Here is a 13,844-nt window from a genome sequence, read left to right as displayed (position 1 = left end):
CAGTGAACATTGAATTATATAAAGCATTGGTTGTAGTTGATTCAACTACAATTATGGACAAAGAAAGATAACTCCAATAATAAAAATTACTTTTAACAATTACATCATTGATATTTTTAGAACAGATATTAAATTCCTATTTTTCCATTTGTAAAGGGGCATTACTCTAGAACAGTTGAAGTGACACCACCAAAATTCAAACTATTTGTAAAGGGGCATAACTTTGGAATAGTAAAAGTGACGCTACATAAGTTTCATAACATTTGGTTGCAGTAAACTAAAGTTATGAGAACAGAAACCAAATTTGGGATGTATGTATGTACAGATGGACAAGGGTAAAACTTAATGCCCCTTCCACTACGACATGGGCATAAAAACCAAGATATAGAAGTATACAAAGAAACATGTCCATTTTACTATAGAGCCAGGAGTCTAATCAATCAGTATAATGTCATATTTTACATTAAATTGAGAATGGAAATGAGGAATGTGTCAAATTAAAGTGACAATAACCTAACCAAAGAACAGAAAATAACAAAAAGCCACTAATAAATCTTCTACACAGCAAGAAAATCCCACAGCCAGAGGTGGGCTTCAGCTGGCCCCTAAAGTACAATATGCTAAAAATATGTATATTAGTTTAGTGAAAATGGACGTCATGTTTTGTAATTTGAGGATTTAGTCTCTGTTCAAAATTTCTGTACTGTAAGATATTTAGGGCTTGATCTGTAGCATAGACACTTATTGATTTTTACATCTATATGTTGACCTCAAGATGTCTGTTTGATTATATGTCGCTTGGTTTTTGTCTTGCAAAAAAACTGAAATTTTACCATCAAAATATACATTTATTGACTAGAGGCTCTAAAGAGCCTGTGTCGGTCATCTTGGTCTATGTGCATATTAAACAAAGGACACAGATGGATTCATGACAAAATTGTGTTTTGGTGATGGTGATGTGTTTGTAGATCTTACTTTCACTGAACATTCTTGCTACTTACAATTTTCTCTATCTATATAGACTTGGCCATTTGGATACACAGGAAAATATTTGTAAAAACTTACAAAAATTTATCAAATTAATGAAAATTGATAAAAATTGACTATAAAGGGCAATAACTCCTTAAGGGGTCAACTGACCATTGTGGTCATGTTGACTTATAATTAGATCTTACTTTGCTGAACATTATTGCTGTTTACAGTTTATCTCCATCTATAATAGTATTTAAGACCACAAAATTTCTTTAAAAATTACCAATTGGGGGGCAGCAACCCAACAACCGGTTGTCTGATTCATCTGAAAATTTTGGGCCAGGTGAGCTAATAAAAAGTATGTATGTAGATATCACACCCCACAAACTCCATAAAAATTATTGTTTTAATTTAATGTCTGTTTACCTTCATGTTTTATTTAGTCACTGAAGAAAACACCCAAAAGCCACCAATAGGTCTTCAACACAGGGAGAAAATTGCACACCCAGAGGCGGGATTCGGGTGGTCCTAAATAATTTGCATTTGTTTAGTGAAAATGGACGTTATGTTTTGTAATTTTGAGAATTGGGCATTAATCACAATTTCTTTACTGTTAAATATTCAGGGTTTGACCTATTGCATAGACTCCTGTCAATTTTTAAATCTATGTGTTGACCTCAAGATTTCTTTTTGGTTAAATGTGGCACTTGTTTTTTGCCTTGCAAAAAAATAGAAATTCTCCCATTACAATAAAATATTTATTAATAAAAAAGTATGTATGTAAATATCACACACCATAATAGCCATAAAAATTATTTTTTTTATTTTAATGTCTGTTAACCTTCATGTTTTATTTAGAGAGGACAGGTTGTTCTAAAATTTAAATTATAAGCCATTTATATTAGCACAGTCCAATTCTTTCTGTTAATCCACATCAAAGCAATTATGCAGATCCAACATGCCAAAAATGTTGTAGATCAGATAGAACCTATGACAAACATAAAATATCAAAGACAAAATTAGTACAATTACATCTTTTTATTTTTCAATCCTCATTGCCAATATGGTTTTGTCATCTATGATCTAAAAATGTGATTTAAATTTTTGTGATATTGAGAAAAATACTGTTTAATTCATATAAAAATTTCAAAATGAGAGTTTGAATTATTGTGATAATACATGTAACCCTGTCATATTCTTCACAATAATAAAAACCTTGCAATAATTTCTGAATTTACAGTAAGACAATTATTTATGATACTATATAATTTCATGACAAGGTCTGGAAAAATTCCAAATATTTCAATCATAAAAATAAGAGAATTACATGGATCATGTATTTTAATGAGGTTATCAGAGCATCTATTGTTAAACACAGACAATTTTGATACTAGTTTTCAGGATCAATTGAGCGTTTAATTAAGTTGTCTTAAAGGACAAAGATCCAAACTCATCATGTCATTAGTTGCTTATCAAACTATTTCATCTCTCTTATTTGTGACAAGACAATACCTCCAGAATTATGGGAAATTGCCATTTACATGAAAAATTTAGATTCACTGACAGTTTAAGGTTACTGGAACTAAATCCAGGACAAACAGCAAAAGTACACAAAAAAAAATTATTGCAAGTTAATCGACTTTTATATACCCTTGTTGACTAAAAACATACATGTACCAAGCACCAAGCATTTTTTTACAAAATTAAATAGCCTTCCACTTTTGATTTGTATATAGCTGGCAGATGTGCTAGGTTTTTCCTTTTTGTAAATTTTAGTCGACTATTTAGGGAAGTTTATCGTCCAATCTGATTGTATGGACATTCTCAGGTAGAGAATTCTTAAACTATGGAAAGTTTCATCCATTTCAGTCACACAATTAAGGAGGTGTAGAAGTGACAAGGCACATGAATAGAAACACAGACGGCCAAAAAAATAGGGATTCCTTTGTACACCCACAAAAAGTTGGTTTGCAGGAGGACATATCAATAAAAAGGTTTATAAATCATAAAATATTCAAAAATATATTCACTCCTTTGGGTGTTGTTATTTTGTTCGGTAAGTTTGAATAGGAATTCTAGTCATTCATTGTACCAAATTCATAATTCGCGGATAGTTTATTTTCCTAAAGAATAAAAGGTCAAAACAGGGGATGTTGGGTATGACAATGTCAAGAAGAGCGACCCAATCAATATGTAAAATTCAAATATATCTTTGCACCAAATCAAAAGAATTGGTATTTATTTTGTATATAATGTCAAAGCAATAATAGGCCATACTTTCCATGAGATTTAAAAGATAACTAGACATGATTAATGAACGACATCCAAAGTGGTGATAAATGATGAATTGTTTAATTTTATTATTTTCTAACGAGTAAGTAATTCCATTCAAGTGTAATAGCTTAAGATGAACTCCAACCAATTTTGATCAGTATAATCATTTTCAACCAGAAACTACAAAAACTTAAATAATTTGAATTAAACAAGTACAAATCTTGTCAACTTTATCTAAAGGTTACGAGACACTGCTTACAATTTGAGCAGTTTTAGTATATACTTATTAATAATGTGTGTTATCTAAGGGTACAAGCACCTATAACTTTAATCAATCCGCTGTGATCAAGATCAATTTTCATGCTAGCGGTAGGTCGCAGTATTTACACTAAGTTCTGTCTGCAGAGTATTGTGTTTGTGAAATTGTGCATCAATGTTTAACTTACAGCTGACTGCACTCAAATCAAATATGTCTGACAGACAGCTGTTGTTATGTCAATAATGGCATTATTAACATCAATAAAGTCAATGTTTAAGTAAATATTCACCTTTGAATTTAAATAAGTTTCAGGTAAATAAATAAACATGTTAGTATGCAGAGTGAAATGGATTTGCCATGTTTATTTCTACTGCCCTTTCAACATCCTAATCAATTAATGATGATCAATTGAACAAGTTTTGTTAATTCAATATAACTATCAATCTGAATAGGATTTTGTTTGTATTTATCCTAAATTATCTCATAGGATTCCTCCAAAAAATGAACATATATGTGACATATGTGTTCAAGCCATTTTATTTAATTATGTCTCCAAGAAAATATTTTTTTTGTTTTTTACAGAAAACTGTTTAGAAGTTTGGCTAATACACAGTGATTGTGTAAATCTTCTAGTGGCAACTTTAATTCCAATCGGTCTGACCATTAAAAATAAATCTTGGCAGTTTCTTCATTTTACCTTTGGATCAATCACAACTATATGGCCATGGACCAATCACAAGTACATCATCAGTACATGGTCATAAACAGTGTTTAATTTTAATTTTTAGTTGTTTAATTTTTTTTTTATAAAATTTTGGTTCAAAGAAAAAATAAAATATATTCTTTATGTGTAGCTAACATCACAAAACTTTACAGAAATTTATAAATGTCAATATGAGAACGTTTTAATCATTTTTTAAGTTATACTTCAAACTAAGAGGGGCACGCATATCAAATGGATTAGAAAATTATATAGTATGTTTGATCCTCCAAGCACTACCAGACTTTGAGATTTATATACTTGTAGTTTTTTGGAGTTTTTTTTTTCATGTCAGTTCATAAGGTTAATTTGACATATCGAAAGGGAACATTAGACTTATATTCAAAAGACCTTGTGGTTTTCTCCTCAGCGTAAAATGAGCAAAGGTTTTCAGCATCTTTCTGTTCTTGTTCTTGAGTTGATTTGCTTGAATTTAGTGTAAAATAGCAAAACGAAAGCGGAATAGTTTCCGGACATAACATGTCTGAAAATAAAATACCAAAAACAAGGATTTGTATATTACTTGTTAATATTATACGAGAGAGAGAAATCAAGGACAGGTGCATGTGCTTTTCAATAATCTTTAGTGACATACCAGTTTTTCGAATATTGTGCTGTTGTAAATGTATAATCCAAATTAATAAATTGCCAAATTTTTAAGGCTACATCACGTTTATTTAAGTCCTATATGTTTTGTCTTCATGTTTATCCAAACGAATATTCGTATTAATATTAACAGACGTCTCATTTTCCATGTGCTTTTGTATTATTTCTTAAATGTTTATCGCATGTAAATTACTGAATTATTACACATAACTATTTTAATAATAGGTTTAAATATTTTATATATGACAAACCATGCATGGAACAAATTAAAACCTGTAGCATAACATACTTATATACTTACAAGAACATATGATCATCCTTATAATGGAAAAGCATACATTCAACGCCTTTGTATATTTTATTCAAAGGTTCAATGATGCATATGCCAACCACTTCTTTCCTTTAGTATTATCTTTTAATCAGATATAAAACACTGATACTGATTAAAATGTGATATGCATTTTTCGTCAAAACTTGTGACCTAACAACACAATAAATAAAAAAAACTTTTTGTGACCAAGCTCGCAGTTTATGAAAAACAAATATGCTGTGACAGACATAAACCAACAACCAGTTCAGTAAAAAAAAACTTAAATTGTTGGAGGAGAAAAAATATAACAGCAATACCAAACTGTTTAACTCCAAGTAAATTTCAATAAGCGAAGTCTATAAAACTGTCCGTGACAAAATCAAACCGTCTTTCAATCGCCGGAACGAGTGAAACAACTATCATATCATATTATTCCTGTCTTGGTACACTGAGACATTTTCCGACTGAGAAATTGGTGTTTAAAACCTGGTTTTTATTGCTAGCTGACCAACTTGTAAAACAGTCGTTTATAGTACCGCAATATAATTGACAAAATTTGGCGACGAACACAAACAGACGTAAATGTAACAATAATTGGAATCCAGCAGCCAAATTTGTGTAAACATACATCAGATCTGATTTGAGAATTCAAACAAACATACAAACATATCTAATATAAAAGAAGACAACAAAAACTGTATTGTAGTTGATAGCATATTTGACAGTGGTGTCAACTTAAAGGTTTTTGTAGTTGATAGTATGTTGACAAAGACGCCGATTAAAAAGTTTGTGTAATTGATAGAACAGATTTAATCTCTTTATTACAGGAGCCAAATAACGAATTATACCAAATCCAAATTGAAAATATAACCTGGCAACTCCTTAGAAAAACACTTTGTTTCCATTCTCAATTTTAGACAAAAAAGGAAGTGTTCAACAAATCCATGACATAAGTTGGGAAAAACAAAATAAAGACATTTAACTACGTTGTACTAGAAAATAACTATCGAAACAATTTATGACAATAGTAACACAAATGAACTATGGTTGACCTTAAAATAACACCTTATGTAAACCATCATTGAAAATATACCACAAATTATATAATGTATGATTTAAGTTCAACGATGCTCAAATCTCATAAATTGATTGAATGAAGAAAAAAAACATGACTATGGATAGACCAACTAAATATTTAAAAAAGTGTGGGGTTCCTTGCTTGCTATAACAACTGTTGTTTTTTTACAAATATTGAAACAAAACAGTGCCAGGGTTCCGAAGAACCCTGTGTCTTGCTTGTAATACTTACTTATTTATTCCTTGCTATGCCTTATGGCACATAGGACAAGGACAAGTTTCCTCCACTCTTCTCGGTTGTTTGCTTTTCTTTCCACTGTGTCCCAGGTATATCCACTTTCCTTTAGCTCATTTTCTATGGTGCGTCTCCATGTTGATTTAGGGGTTCCTTTTTTTTCCCTCTGGTGTCTATCTAAGGGCTTAGCCTACCTTGGTCAGGTCTTCAGACGGTTTGCGTAAATCATGACCAAGCCACCTCCATCTTTTATGTATCAGCAAAGACACCATGCATGTCCTTAATTGGTGCTGGTCATCTCATGTAGGTCTTTGTTGTAGATTTTGTTTAGCCGGTATATTTTCATTATCTTCCTCAGATATTTGTTATGGAAGCTATCTAAGAGACTGTTGATATCTTTCTCAGTCATTCTCCAGCACTCTGAGCCATACAGAAGTACAGATAGTACACAACTGATATAGAGTCTGAGCTTGGTCTTTGAAAAGGCTGTTGTTTTCTAGATGTTGCCTAATCTAATGAATGCGGATCTAGCTTTTCCTATTCTGATCTTTATATCTCTTTCAGCACCATCTTCTGTTGTTATACAACTGCCTAGTAATTCAGTGGTTGTCGTTCGTTTATGTGTTACATATATTCGTTTTTCGTTCATTTTTTTATATAAATGAGGCCGTTAGTTTTCTCGTTTGAATTGTTTTACATTGTCATTTCGGAGCCTTTTATAGCTGACTATGCGGTATAGGCTTTGATCATTGTTGAAGGCCGTACGGTGACCTATAGTTGTTAATTTCTGTGTCATTTTGGTCTCTTGTGGAGCGTAGTCTCATTGGCTATCATACCATATCTTCTTTTTTTATAGATAATTAAATTAATCTACTATTTCCAGCTGTCTCCCTTCTTCAAATATGACAGGATGTCTCTCTGTGTTGAGATACATTAACTTTGTCTGTTTGGCATTGATTTTTAGTCCAATCATTTTCGCAATATGTGCTATATGCAGCCTCTACCTTTTCTAAAAACAGCTTGTACTTGTCGTAGTTTCTTGTCCACAGCCTTTATAATTCTTGATATAAAAAATTATGCAAAAGACCTTACTTAGAATGGATAGTAAGGTGATTCATCTCCAGTTGTTTACAATTAGTTAACGTAAGTCTTCTGATTTTGTTATGATGTTGCCTTCAGACCAACTGATAGGAATATCAGCTTGTTCTCATATTTTCGGAAATACTGGGTGTAAAAGAGGGACGAAAGATACCAGAGGGACAGTCAAACTCATAAATCGAAAATAAACTGACAACGCCATCGCTAAAAATTAAAAAGACAAACAGACAAACAATAGTACACATGACACAACATAGAAATTAAAGAATAAGCAACTAGAACCCCACCCAAAACTATGTGCTCCGGAAGGGTAAGTAGATCCTACTCCACATGTGGCACCATGCCGTTGTGTTTTTAATGACTTTCTGTATTTCTTTTTTTTTTAAGGTGGATCTGTGTCTATTTATAGGTCTATCTGGATCTTTCGGTTAGGATCCTCTTGAAAATGTTCCTTTCATCTGAAATATTGATCTCGTTCTGTCGTTAGCATATTGTTGTTTTTGTCTTTAATTGGCATACAAGTATCTATCTTAGCTTTTTTACCACTTAGTTTTTAGTTACTTGAGATCTGTTCCATTCTCAGATTTGAAGCTGCACTTTCTGCTTCATTTGCTAGGTGTTAATTCCATAAAATCAGATGTTGTTTCGATGGGTCTTTGCTGATTTTTGTCATAAATTGTAACTTATAGCAATACAAAAACAGGTCTGCAATAAGTGGTGCACAGTTAGTTCCTATTGGAATTCCGATAACCTGACGATATACGGAATCTCCAAAGCGAACAAAATTGTTATCTAGTAAAAATTCAAGGGCAGATACAGTATCAAAGCATGTCCAATTGACATAGTTCTTTTGTTTGTTGCTACTAAAAAATGACCTAAAAGAGTTTGAACATATATATATATATATATATATTCACATTCTGACTTTTTAAATGCCCATTTAATTAGGTGTGTTAGTTTTTTCTCAATAAGAATGTGAGGCAATGTGGTATACAGGGTAGAAAAATCAAAACTTTGAACAGATTCAAAATCACAAAAATAAGCAATCAATGCTATCAAATACTTCCAACGAGTTTTTGACACTCCAAAGGTAATTCATTCCACTATTTTCAAAGGCCTTATATGAACAATTTATTATCAGGTTTTTGATTGTACCAAGTGTACTTGTAAGAAGAAAAGACAATTTAGTAGTGGAAAATGGCTTGAAGACGAAATAAATCTATATTTGTAAGGTGTTCTGTGTAGCTTCGGAAGCCAATACATAGTTGGGATTTTCATTGTATTTGGTTCTGCTTGTAAAGAGGTAGCTAAAAGTTTATGTTTATTACAGATGTCGTTTTCTGAAAATGGAGTGTTAGTGAATTGGTGATTTCTTTTTTCGGAACCTCAATGTAAAATTTACATCAAACAATAATAATATCTTGCTAAGCTTTATCGGCCGGGACAAAAACAAATTCCTTAGCTAGTTCTTTTAGCTTATGTTTGATACGAGAAATAGGTTTATTGTGGTCGTTGTTAAGAGTAAAATGTTCTTTAGAAGTTGAATACGTATATCAACTATAATAATGTTCATTACTGAATTAAAAAAAAGAGTCCAAAGATTTTTTGTCAGCTCTTTCCCGTTTTATCCAGTACGGAGTGAGTCGTGGATGATATTAAGACACTCATTCCAATTAGTAATTGACGGAGGATGATATTTAGGTCCTTTACTGAGGAATGGTTTTAACTCTCGGTCTTTAACGATGTTAAGATCTCCTGTTATAACATGAGAAATTGGTCCATACATGTACTCGGAATTACTACAGGTGTATTTTCATTGATACATTATTAACATCTTTACACAATTGGCTATAATTAAACACATATTTCCGGGTACTTTTTGATCGCTGTTATTTGTGTGTTTCTCTGTCCTGCATGTTCTCCCATTTAGTTGTATTGTAGTCCTATCATGTAATGTTCTCATTTTAATGTTATATTAAACACTGCCATGAAAGCGAGAGGTTTGGATAGCCACAAAACCAGGCTCAAACCACCATTTTTTTCTTAAAATGTCCTGTACCAAGTCAGGAAAATTGCCATTGTTATATTACAGTTCGTTTTATGTTGTGTCGTTGTTCTGCTCTTATATCTGATGTGTCAGTTTCCCTCAGTTTTAGTTTGTAACCCGGAATTGTGTTTTCCTAAATCAATTTTTGAATTTCGAACAGCATTATACAACTGTTGCTTTTATCTATTAAAATAAATTTTTCTTTAATGCAACAGTTTCACAAACAGTGTTGTAACTTTATATCCGAATCGCCTCCTTTATCACTTATCCGAACGAAATGAAACTCTCTCAGATTATTAATCATGTAATGCCATTTTGCATATCTTATTTTGTTTTTGTTCAAAATCATTTTTTGGGTTTCTATTGCAAAAAACATGGACTCTGCCATTGCCTTAAAATAGGGGGTACCCATGTTGCATCCGCAACTCCTCCTAAACCACTTATCATAATTTTATGAAACTTTCTCAGATTCTTTAAGATATGCTGTCATAATGCACCTCCTATTTTGTTTTTTTTTCAGAATGTGTTTTTTAGTTTTAATTTTAAAAACATGGATCCGCTGCTGATTCCAATACCTATAGCATTCAAATGTGAATCATAATATAAGGTATTTTAAAAGAATTCTAAATCAAGTTGATTCACAAGTACCCGGCTACGTCCACTTGTATTTTTGTCCATCTAATGAGTTAAGCCTTTTTCAACTGATTTTTATAGTTCGTTCTTATGTTGTACTGTTATACCACTATCCCAGGTTAGGCGAGGGTTGGGATCCCGCTTACATGTTTAACCCCGCCACATTATGTATGCATGCACCTGTCCCAATTCAGGAGCCTGTAATTCAGTGGTTGTCGTTTGTTTATGTGTTACATATTTGTTTTTCGTTCATTTGTTTTATATATTAATAAGACCGTTAGTTTTCTCGTTTGAATTGTTTTACATTGTCATTTCGGAGCCTTTTATAGCTGACTATGCGGTATGGGCTTTGCTCATTGTTGAAGGCCGAACGGTGACTTATAGTTGTTAATTTCTGTGTCCATTTGGTCTCTTGTAGAGAGTTGTCTCATTGCCAATCATACCACATCTTCTTTTCTTTTTATATTAGCATGATCTCGAATGTATTATAAAATATAGCCAAACCGATTGTATCCCTCTAATACAAAAACTCTTTAATTTAGTATTTTCAAGTAGTATTTACCCTCACATTATGGGGCCAAGGCTTTATGATTCTTTATCATCCCCTATACAAGTCTGGCTCTAAGCATGATCCAGCAAACTACAGGGGCATAACCATTGCAGATAAAAGAGGAGCGAAAGATACCAGAGGGGCAGTCAAACTCATAGATTGAAAATAAACTGTCAACGCCATGGCTAAAAAGTAAAAAGACAAACAAATAAATAATAGTAAACAAGACACAACATAGAGAACTAAGGACTACGCAACACGAACCCCAGCCACCATAGGTTGACAAAAAAAAAATAAAAAAAATAACTAGAGATATTATTAGAAGTGGTTTTACAAAAGGATGTCGCACAACAGACTATATATATATATGTGTGTTAAAAACGTGTGAGTAATCTATGCGTCAAATTTTATAACAAAAAACTATATTAAAGTCTGTGGATTTTCTACAAAAATCTTTGTTTTATTTTCACCAAATTCTCTTTTCTACTAAATGCAATTAAACTATAAATAATAATGCTTTGTACGAAGTTTACCCTTGGTATATGTACTAAATGGTCAATCTCTATTAATACAATTTATTCATTGTCTTTGCTGTTTTGATACTTTTGCAGTTTCAAAACTTCGTAGTTTACAGGGCACAGAAGGGAACTATCTTTCTGTTTATCTATCTTATGATAGATCGAAATACGTATTACAGTAACGCAAGTTAATTTTGACGGGTCTATTTATTTTTAGAGATTTGCCTGTGGTGGTGTGGGCATTGCATAAAATACGTCACTTTTTGTGGAGTTGGTCAATTCATGTGAAGCTCAGTTTATACTTAGTTTGTGGTGTCCGGATGTGCAGTCGTGGGTTCGTGGAAGGTGTCGGTTAACATGTTCTATTATATTATTCATGTATGTGTTTCTCTATCCTTACAGTTCTTCAGTTTGTTTGTGCTGTGTTCCTGTCGCGAGATGTTTTTAACATTGCCATAAGGGCGGGAGTTGGGCTGGTAATGAAGCCGGTTTCGTCCAACCAATGTATTCTTCAGGTGTTCTATGTCGGGTGAGGAATGTGGCAGTTGTTATCAAACAGTACGTTTCTATCTGTTTTGGCGTTTGTTTTTTGTTGCAGTTCTGTGGTTCTGTTGTACTGTTCCTTTTTTCGTATGGTTGATATGTTTTTTCAGTTTTGGTTTGTAACCCGGGTTTGTTTTAGCTCAATCGATTTTTTGACATTGGGACGGGGGTTGATTACTGTTACCCTTTATGAGAAGACATACAATCTAAGACTCTTTTCATCTCGCAAAATTATTAAAACATTTGACTTTTCTACACTTTACACTAGTATTCCCAATTCCAAACTAAAAACCAATTTGAAAGAGTTGGTCCTGTTTTCTTTGAAAAAAAGAATGGCCAATGTGTAAAACAAGGCAGTGGCTATTTGATCGGCACCGGCAAAATAGCAAATTTAATAAAAAATGGAAGAATAATAATTAAATATCAATTTTTTATATGTAAAAAACTTTTGTTACTGATACTCATATCAACACTTAAACTTTTAACTATCAAATTAAATATATTCTATGTGTTCTATCATATGTACACCAAAAAGAGTGAGGACAATGTCTCAAATATAAAAAAGAAGATGTGGTATGATTGCCAATGAGACAACTCTCCACAAGAGACCAAAATGACTTAGACATTAACAACTATATGTCACCGTACGGCCTCCAACAATGAGCAAAGCCCATACCGCATAGTCAGCTTTAAAATATATTTTAATATGACAATGTAAAACAATTCAAACGAAAAAACTAACGGCCTTATTTATATACAAAAAAAAAATGAACGAAAACAAATATGTAACACACAACAACCACTGAATTACAGGCTCCTGACTTATAAACAAGTATCTTGTCTGATATGAGAGAGAGATACCGGTATACCGTACTTTGTAAAAAATCTCTCCGATTTAAACAAAAATTCTCTGAAACTGATTTTATCAAGATGCTTGATTTTTTTTATTCACAAAATACGTGTTACGTTTGGAGGACGTGGTTTTCGACAATCAGTTTTCCCATGGGAATAAAATATGCTCCTCTTCTTGTTATTTTTTCATATGAGGCTGTTTTCATACAGGTACTTGTAACAAAGAATGAATAGAAATATGTAGTACCCTTTAAGTTTATTTTCCTCTATATGAACGATTTGCTAACTAAATAATTCAAAATTTTGCTACTTTTGTTACATCTATCCAATCGAACTTGAGACGAAGAATACAACAGCCCTTCTGCCTCATATCGTTTCTAACATCTAGGAATTGACAATGAGGGTCGGTTGAAATCAAATCTTTACGACAATAGGTATTATTTCAGCTTCCCAATTGTGACCCTTCCATTTCTATGTAGCAAAATCCAAGTAGCGCCTGCATCTGAAATGCATATCTCTCAGTTGATACAATATTACAGAACTTGTATTTCCCCGTCATATTTTTTTTTGATACAGAACTGCTGCTCACATAGAAGCTATGAAAACAAGTGTTCCAAGTGTTGAAGTTGAAATCATCCCTTCGTTAATCACAAGGGATATGTTCTAGATTCAATCCTTTTTTTCCCAGGATGTGACCTACTGAATAAGATTTATCACCAGGTTTATACTATGTACATGTCACTATTGTGTAGCACCCGAGAACATTCCCAGTTTTAGTGGTGGGGGTTGCTCAGTCTCTAGCTTTCTGTGTTGTGTTTTGTGTACTGTTGTTTGCCGGTTGGAAATTTGAGAAATTGGAAGGAAAAAAAATTGAAAACAACTACCACCCCCCTTATTTTGCAATTAGTCCAAAACCTGACATTTCTTTATACATAATATATAGGCCTCAGATCACAATTAATTCCCTTTGTTCGTGGTCTAGGAATATAGTTCCCAATTATTATATGGGGTATTTCTTCCCAAGTAATCTGTCTACTGTTTTCTTTGAAATGTTTACTATTTAAGTGGTCCTATCAGTTGCATATATATTGAAATAAGTAAAACATGTGG

General features: G+C 32.5%; 1 protein-coding gene across 4 annotated transcripts in view; it reads right to left on the bottom strand.

Annotated features, from left to right (window-relative positions):
• LOC139512495 (thrombospondin type-1 domain-containing protein 7B-like) overlaps window positions 1-5,077 on the bottom strand; it is a 187,851-nt gene extending 182,774 nt beyond the window's left edge. For 2 of the 4 annotated variants that reach the window (XM_071300142.1, XM_071300144.1), the window contains exon 1: window positions 4,861-4,991. The gene's annotated coding sequence lies outside the window, so the exon portion shown is untranslated. Of the gene's footprint in view, window positions 1-4,616; window positions 4,710-4,860 lie in introns of those variants that run through there. The other 2 variants (XM_071300138.1, XM_071300141.1) reach the window with 2 other exon arrangements.
• Window positions 5,078-13,844: the final 8,767 nt, after the last annotated feature.

Source organism: Mytilus edulis, chromosome 2 (genome assembly GCF_963676685.1).
Source record: "Mytilus edulis chromosome 2, xbMytEdul2.2, whole genome shotgun sequence".
Lineage (NCBI taxonomy): Eukaryota > Metazoa > Mollusca > Bivalvia > Mytilida > Mytilidae > Mytilus > Mytilus edulis.
The sequence above is the reverse complement of the archived record's forward strand: the minus strand, read 5'-3'. Positions and strand labels throughout refer to the sequence as shown.